We start from the raw sequence: 8319 nt of genomic DNA, 5'->3' as shown, positions 1-8319 counted from the left end.
CGGCACAAGGGCAACCAGTCTGTCTGTCCCCAATCCTCCCCCAGCCGAGGAGCCAATGGGTCGGAGTTTGTTCAGCCGCAAGTGCTACAGACATCCTTCCTGACCCGGCTTTGGCAAATAGAGTTTTTCAAGCATAAGCTTTTATTGTAGAAGACTTAGCAGAATTGTGTACATAGGTTCACCCAAATTACTTAATCATTTTTGAATAACAAAATTAATCTTTTAAACACGATTGATATAGAAGTATAGGAATGTTAAAGATGCTTATAAGTCATTTTCAGAATGTCTATTGTTGCTCCTGTGCCAAATCATGCTCTTCTAATTAAGCTTGCTGCATTTCAAAATATGAGCAACTGGGAGAAATGTGAGTTTATTTATCATGGCATTTTGTTTTCTCTTATGCTTAATTGTAGGGGGCCCCTTGAGTTAGCAACACCTAATTCGAAATCATTAGGGGAAAGTAGTGCACCCATAGTGCCTGAGGAGGTGTCATGGGTGACCACTGCCGGAGAGTAGAGCCCACGCTGCAGTGTCAGGAATACGACTCAATCACACGGGCCTGTCGCGAGAAGCGTCCGCAATCATCACCATCACCACTGCCACCGCCACTGCCGCATGCATACGAAAGAGATGTGGAGCATTTGGTTTTGAGACACAAATTTATTTGAAAATCCACTTTGGTTTCATGAATATGATTTCGGCTTAAACTAGATTGGAAAATTTTTCATCATCAGTGTATATATATATTTTTAATTTTGCATTTGAATTAAAATACCACAAGAAAATTTGCATATTGCACGGTGGTCTTAGCCACCCCCTTGATTTGGGCACTCTCGGGTATGTTCCTGCTGCTTTACTTCAGTGGATGTGACAAATGTGATGGGGGGGTATTTCCTTCTGGGGCCAATAAAAAGGCCTCATGAAGGCCCTGGAGAAATGGGGAAAAATGTCATCATTCCTAAAGAGGATCAAGAAAACTTGAAAGCAATGTTTAAAATTAATAAATTTAATTAAATAGCCAGTGAGATGATTCCACTCAACAAATCTTTACCAGATGTTAGATTAGAAGGGCGTAAAACAAGGGTGTAGCCAGAAATCTTCCTATGACAAGTGTGGTGATACTTTGCCACAATGAGGCTTAGAGCACACTTCTGTGAACTGTCCATAGTGTCATTAATCACTCGCCAAGACACATGCTAAAAGAATTTGTTCTAATAGATGATGCCAGTGAAAGAGACTTTCTGAAGAGCCCCTGGAGAGTTATGTGAAAAAATTAAAAGTAGCAGTGCATGTAATTTTAATGGAATAATGTTCAAAATAAATCAGAGCTAGAATAAAAGAAGCTGCTATGTCTGTGAAAAATAATATTGAATGTAAAGTCTATAGTAAAAAATGCTTTAATTTTAAAAATAAATTAATTGAATAAAAGAAATTGCTGCATCTAAAGGCGGAGTGATCACCATTGTGGACCTCTCTGTAAGTGTAAGTGTACAAGGGGATGACAGGAGACTTCCTTAGCCAGGATCAAACATGACAAGTAAAACGGTAGTATATCCTACCATACATGTGATCAGAGATGATACTTTTGAGTGTATTGCAAGTTCTGATATGACCTATGATGGGATTCACCTGGAAGCTCAATTTTTGCTGATATACAGTTCCCTGAAGAGAAATGGACAGAAGGAACGTTGATCAGACTCTTCCTGTCAGAATACCTACAATGGCAGGAAGCCTTTTTCAAGAGGCAGAGATCACTTTCAGGAAAGTGGAACATAAGAAGCTGGAATGGATATTTGAGGAGGAGAAAACATAAAAAATTCCTTTAGGATTTGGCAGTGTGGAGGAACTTAGGAGATCGTTTCCTGCGCATATGTTGGACATGAGTTTAGGAAAGCTACATCTTGTATGTTTCCAAGAGGCATGAGACAGATTGTCAATAAAAATGACAGATAACTTGCAGAAGTATGGATAGATGAATTTCAGAATTTCTTCTATATCATTTCTCGGCATGTAAGAAGGTAGATTATGGAGACAGAACATCAAGACTTGGTCTAAGATACAAACTCCAGTGCAAAACCTTCCTCTTGGTACCTAGAGGCTATTTATCATGCTCCTCAGACTCCACGTCACTATTTTTCTTTGGGAGAGATAAGAAATGTGGAAACAAATCAGTGTCTAGATAACATCACTAGAAAAGAGAATGAAAAAGTGAGAATTTTTCACTGTCACAGTATGAAAGTTAGTCTGGTTTTCTCTTATACTTCCAACAAAGAAATTAGAACATACGACCTTTGCTTAAATATCTACAACCTTAATGGCCCAGTCACAATGCTCAAATGCCACCACCTAAAGGCAACCAACCTTGCAGCATATAAACAGTAATCGGTGCCTGGATGAAGCCACAGAAGAGGACAGCTAGGCGCTGAGCATTAGAGGCTGTGATGGAAGCAAGTCCTAGCATTGGCTTCTTCAAAGCATTATTCTTCCAGAAATATTCAGAGATAAAACTTATGAAAAAAGAAAAAAATAAGGACCGACTCGGTTACCTCTGCATACCTTTCTGCCACATTCTTACATAACGAAAACAGGAAAAATGCTTCCCTCATATAGGATGTAAAGTTTCTCAGCCATTAAAAATTAGACTCCACTCACTTCTCACCTGTGAACCAGCCTTCCTGTCCAAAGACATGCAACGACAATGTACCAAGACTGTGTATACAGATGTTTACAAGAGTCCTTTGTCATTGTAAAGAATATTCAGATGATGAAACAATCGACAAAATGTACTTTCTGGAAAGCTGCACCTCTTACAGTTTGGTTGCACATCAGCAAATTTTGCTAAATATGCTGTCGTAATGAGATTTCTAAGATTTTTTTTGTCTGATTAGAACTGGTAACCAGTACATTAAATATTGATATAAAGATATATTAAAAGAACTATAACCGGATTCAGAAACATGAAAACATGTTTACAAAAAAAATAACAAGACTATATTAAACAGCATTTAAAGGAAATTATAACTATGAGAAGTACAATTTGTTATGGTATAGTATCCAATTGATTCAGAAACATGAAAACATGTTTACAAAAAAAAATAACAAGACTATATTAAACAGCATTTAAAGGAAATTATAACTATGAGAAGTACAATTTGTTATGGTATAGTATCCAATTTCCAAAAAGATTTTATACCTCAGTGGAGAAAAATAATTGATTCAAATTACATTCATTTTGTTTTCATCTATGATAGTCGTGGATTTTTTTTGTTTTTCCTTGGGGTGCTGAAATTGAGCTGGAAATGGTTCTTTAACAGTGGTTTTAATTGCTTTCTGCAATTTTAAAAATTTGTTCCAGAAGGCGATGAGGTGGGATGAAGAGCTCACCTTAATTGGAAAAAGGCAGAAAGGGAGATTAATGAAGGGTAAAGGGCAAGGATGAAGAGTGTGAAGCTGCTGAAGGAGAACAGGCTGAAGGCTCACACAAAGGGAGTGTCTATCTATAGGCCTGGAAGGAAAATAACAGAGTGAAAGAGTGATAAGGAAGGAAGAGAGAAGAGGGAGGAAGGATTGACCGTGAGCAGGAGCTCGGACTTGTCAGAGAGTGAGGATGCGAATGTAAGAGCACACCTTGAATCTAGTCAGGTATTAATAGAGAATGAGGTAGATGGTCATACGGTGACTAAAAGGGACAGAAAATCTAGGATGTGGGGTGTTTAGCTGCTTTCAGCCCATGATTGCTGGCTGCGTGTGTGGCCTATGGGTTAGGGATCTCTTGGGAATAGCCTTGGCTGAATGTTCACTGTTTTACCAGGTCTTCCAGATCTTGAAGTTACTTCTGAACTGAAAGTGGTCCCAGCCTTGGAAAAAACAACCTTATGCTGGAGGGAAGCTGACGAACTCTATCTCCAGCCCTCCAGACAGGTCCATTCACCACAGCTGGGCATGAAAATGGCGGTTATACCAAGCTTCTCAATAAGCCTGGTGTTCACTGCCTCTTGCAAATGCTGCACTTGGAGTGGAATCTCCAAGGACCCTTCAGCCCCAACCCCCAGGCCAGAGTCTGGGATCCCAACACACCCTGACTCCCCAGCTCTCCTTGGGGGCTGCAGTCTGGCTCTTGCAAGCTTCTCTATGGTCTTTTTATACCCAGGCTTTCTGCTCTCAGATCTGGGTTCCTATTGGCCTGGTCCTCCTGGGCTGCATCATTTCATGCAAAATATTTCATCCTATACATGATGACTTATGGAGGCTCTCTAAGCACACTGTTAGTTAAAAACCTGTTCTGGGGAAGAAAGGGAGCCAAGAGGCAAGGATGGCATAAGGCATGCATAGGTAAGAGGCAGATGAGAAGTCGCCTGATTCAGGTCGTGCCAAGCTTTGGCCAGGTTTCACCTCGAAGAATTCACATTCCAGTACCAGCTTCCAGGGAACATGGGACTGCACCTGGCTTTGGGTCTGAAACATTCTTTATTGGCTCAGAAGCCTTTAGAAAGAGAAGATTTCCAGGAGATCTCCACTCCGATGTTGTTCCCATAGCAGAAGAGAATACTTTTTCTTGCACTCACATGTTTCTCCCAAGATGCACACTAGATGGCAGATATAGAACCTTGTACTGGTGACCTCTACTGGTACTATTCTCAATTTGCATACTAGATGGCAGCACAAAAGGGCTTGTAATAGTCAACTCCACTCAGGTGTTATTCCCAAGTTGCATACTAGATGGAAGCAGAGAAGAGTTTTTCCTAGTGACCCCCACTCAATGGAAGCAGCAGAAAATAAATTTTCATGGCATGCATTTGGATGTTATTCCCAACATGCCCACCAGATGGCAGCTGAAAATTTTCATGATGACATAAACTTAGGTGTTATTTTCAAAATGCACATGATATAGCATACACTCGATATTATTCCTAAAATGCCAAATGGATGGCAGCAGTGAATTGATATTTATGATGACAGACACTAGGTGTTGTTCCAACCAGTTGTCAGCAGAATAACTTTTTATTACATACTTTCTGCTGTTATAACAAACTACACAAGATGAGGGCAGAAAATAAATTTTCATGACATACACTCGAGTCTTAGTCCCCAAATGCCCACCAGATGGCAGCAGAAAATAAATTTTTATGATGACATACACCTGGGTGTTATTTTCAAAATGCCCACGAGATGGAAGCAAAGAATAACTTCTCATGACATGCACTCCTGTGTTTCCCAAGATGCACACGAAATGACAGCAGAGAAAAATTTTTCATAATGACAAGGCCTCAGGTGTTATTTTCTAAGTGCTCAGTGAAATAGCCCAAAAATAACATTTCATGACCCGCACTTGGTGTTATTTCCAAAGTGGCCACCAGATGGCATCTGAGGACGAATTTTTATGACAGTGACTAGAGTTTTATTCATAAAATGCCAACCAGATGGCAGCAGACAGTAACTTTTTATTACATACACTTTGCTGTTATTCCCAAAATGTTCACAAGATAGCAAGAGAGAATAACTTTTCATGACATGCACTCCTGTGTTATTCCCAAGAGACACACGAAAATGGCAGCAGAAAAAAATGTTTCATAATATGACCTTGTGTGTTAACGTCAAAATGCACACGAGATTAACGGCAGAAATAGCTTCATGACATGCACTAGATGTTGTTCCCAATGTGCCCACCAGATGGCAGCAGTGGATGAATAGTCATGATAACAAACACTCGGGTGTTATTCTTAAAATGCCCACCAGATGGGGGCAGAGAAAAACATTTTCTTACATATACTCTGGTGTTATTTCAAAGATGCACATGAGATGGACTCAAAATAAATTTTCATGACATACACTCAGCCGTTCTTCCCAAAATGCCCAACAGATGGCAGCAGAAAATAAATTTTAATAACATACACATGGGTGTTATTTCCAAAATACCCACGAGATGGCAGCAGAGAATAACTTCATGACCAGCACTGTGGTGTTATTCTAATATTGACCACCAGATGACAGCAGAGAATGAATATTCATAATGACCTGTACTTGATGACATATACTCAGGTGTTATTCCAAAAATGCACACCAGATGGCAACCAAGAATAGCTTTTTGTCATGACATTCATTTGGGTGTTATTATAAAAATGCACACAAGATGGCAGCGGAGAAGAGCGTTTCCCTGCCTTAAGGGTTCTGTCCACTCATTAAAATAAGAATCCAGATTCTTGATACTAAGCTCACTTTGAAATTAATCCTGTTTTAGGCCTTTCACATGCCTTATCTAACGTATTGTTTCCATTTGCCAAATGAGGAAGGAAATCTCCATTTTACTATCTCCATTTTACAGGAATTTAAACTGAAGACTGATTCTAACAGTTCTGAGTCCAGGAAACTGCACTCACACAGGATCCTGCTTCCTATCCAGAGAGGAGCTCCCTCACAAGAGCATGGCTCTCCCTTCTAGATTGGAGCTCCCGGCCCCCAGAGTGGAGCTCCCCCCTAGAAGCAGGTCTCCCCCCAAAAGAGAGCCCCCACTTAGATCAGGGCTCCTCCATTGTGAGGCTCTGCTAGGAGTGGGATCCCCCATAAAAGGTGCTCTCCCCCACAAGAGTAGGTTACGTTAACAATGGTGTCCCTCAAAGAGCAGGGCTCCCCACCTGAAAAGGGATACCCCTCTTTGAGTGGAACTCCACCTTATATAGCAAGACTCACCCCCATAAGAGCAAGGTGCCCCACTTAGGGTGTGTCCCCCCCTTCTAGAGTGGGACTCAACCTCTAGAGTAAGGATCCACCCCCTAATATCAGAGCTCTTCCCTAAGGGTGTGGCTTTACCACAAGAAAGAGGAGCTTCCTTCTGAGAAAGAGAGGGAGCCCCTCTCTATGAAAGGAGACCTTCTCTAGGGTGGGAGCGTGTCGGGCCTGCCATGGACTTTAGCGTAGTAGTTATCTTCACCCAACACAAAACCTAAAGTAGACTCGGAGGATAGACCCGAGGGGAGCCCCTTTCTCAGGAAATGCAAACTTATAAAACAACTATAACATAACTCGGGGAAAAAAATAATAGCCATATATATGACATTGACTTTTTAGATAGAACACAAAATGCATGATTCATGAAATAATTGATAAGCTAATTTTATTAAAACTACAAAATAATTTGCTCTACAAAAGACAATGTAAGAGAATGAGAAGACAAGCCACAGACTGGGAGAAAATATCTGCGACAGACACATGTGATAAAGGACCATCATTCAAAATATACGAAGAAAGCTTAAAATTCAACAGTAAGGAAACACACAACCCAATTTAAAAATGGGCAAAAGACCTAACAGACACCTCACTAAAGAAGATACACAGCTGTCAAGAAAGCACATGAAGTGATACTCTATATCATGTCATTAAGGATACGCAAATTAAAACAATGAGGTGTTAGAATGGCCATAAAAAGTGACAGTTTTAAGTGTCTTTGGCCTGGCTTGGGTAACATGCTCATCCTTGAACCCATCGGAGCACCCAGGAGGTGGAATGTGGGATTGACCAGATGGGGGGCGGCCCTCTGAAACTGTCTGGGCTGGAAGCAGGGAGTAGGAGTTCCCAAAGGGAAGCCAAGGTGCTGGCCTTGGGCATGAGAACGGGTGCTGGGTTGGGGGGAGCAGCAGACTGTAGGACGCTGACGGCCCCCCACACAGCTGCAGGGTCTGAAGCCCACGGGAGAAAGGGGTTCATAGGGTCAGGGCTGCAGCACCACATCCCAGGCTCTCACTGTTCTCCCGCAATGGAGGCTCAAAAAGTATTCCGACACCTGGAATCCACAGCTGGCCAGCTTTCCGAAGGCCACGGGAGCTGAACCATGGATGCACGTGGCTCTCCGAGTCCACGAGACCTCGGTGTAAAACCGCCCGTTGGGAGACAGTTGCTCCCATATCAGGCAGTCACGTGGGTTCGTGTGGAAGGGCACCTAGATGTCACTGGGGGTCATGCAGGGATCACGGTGGAGTCATACAGGGGACATGTGCGGGTCACCTGGGAGTTATGTGGGATCATGGTAGTCACATAAGAATCACAACAGGGTTGCTTGAAGGTCACGTGGAGTCACATGGGTGTCACATGAAGAGTTTGTGGTGGGGTCCCGTGGGAGCCGTGTGGGGGAGGGAGCCACAGGGGAATCACAGCACCAGCCCAGGGTGTTCCTGCTGGAAGTGAAGGACCTGAGTGTGAACAGGAGGCATTAGGCAGACCTGGGCGGGTGTCATCTGTGCCCTTTATAGCCATCGATGTGTGAAGGCAGGGTTAGGGACAGCCCCGGGAACCCTGGGCCTGAGGGGAGGAGGCTACTTCGCACAG

The 8319-nt window shown here is 42.4% G+C and overlaps 1 pseudogene; it reads left to right on the top strand.

Moving 5' to 3' along the window:
- The first annotated feature begins 491 nt into the window (after positions 1-491).
- On the top strand, positions 492-2491 carry LOC102881144 (annotated as a pseudogene).
- The last annotated feature ends 5828 nt before the right edge of the window (positions 2492-8319 follow it).

This window comes from Pteropus alecto, unplaced genomic scaffold (assembly GCF_000325575.1).
Source record: "Pteropus alecto unplaced genomic scaffold, ASM32557v1 scaffold5, whole genome shotgun sequence".
Classification (NCBI taxonomy): domain Eukaryota; kingdom Metazoa; phylum Chordata; class Mammalia; order Chiroptera; family Pteropodidae; genus Pteropus; species Pteropus alecto.
This window is presented reverse-complemented; position numbering and strand designations above follow the sequence as displayed.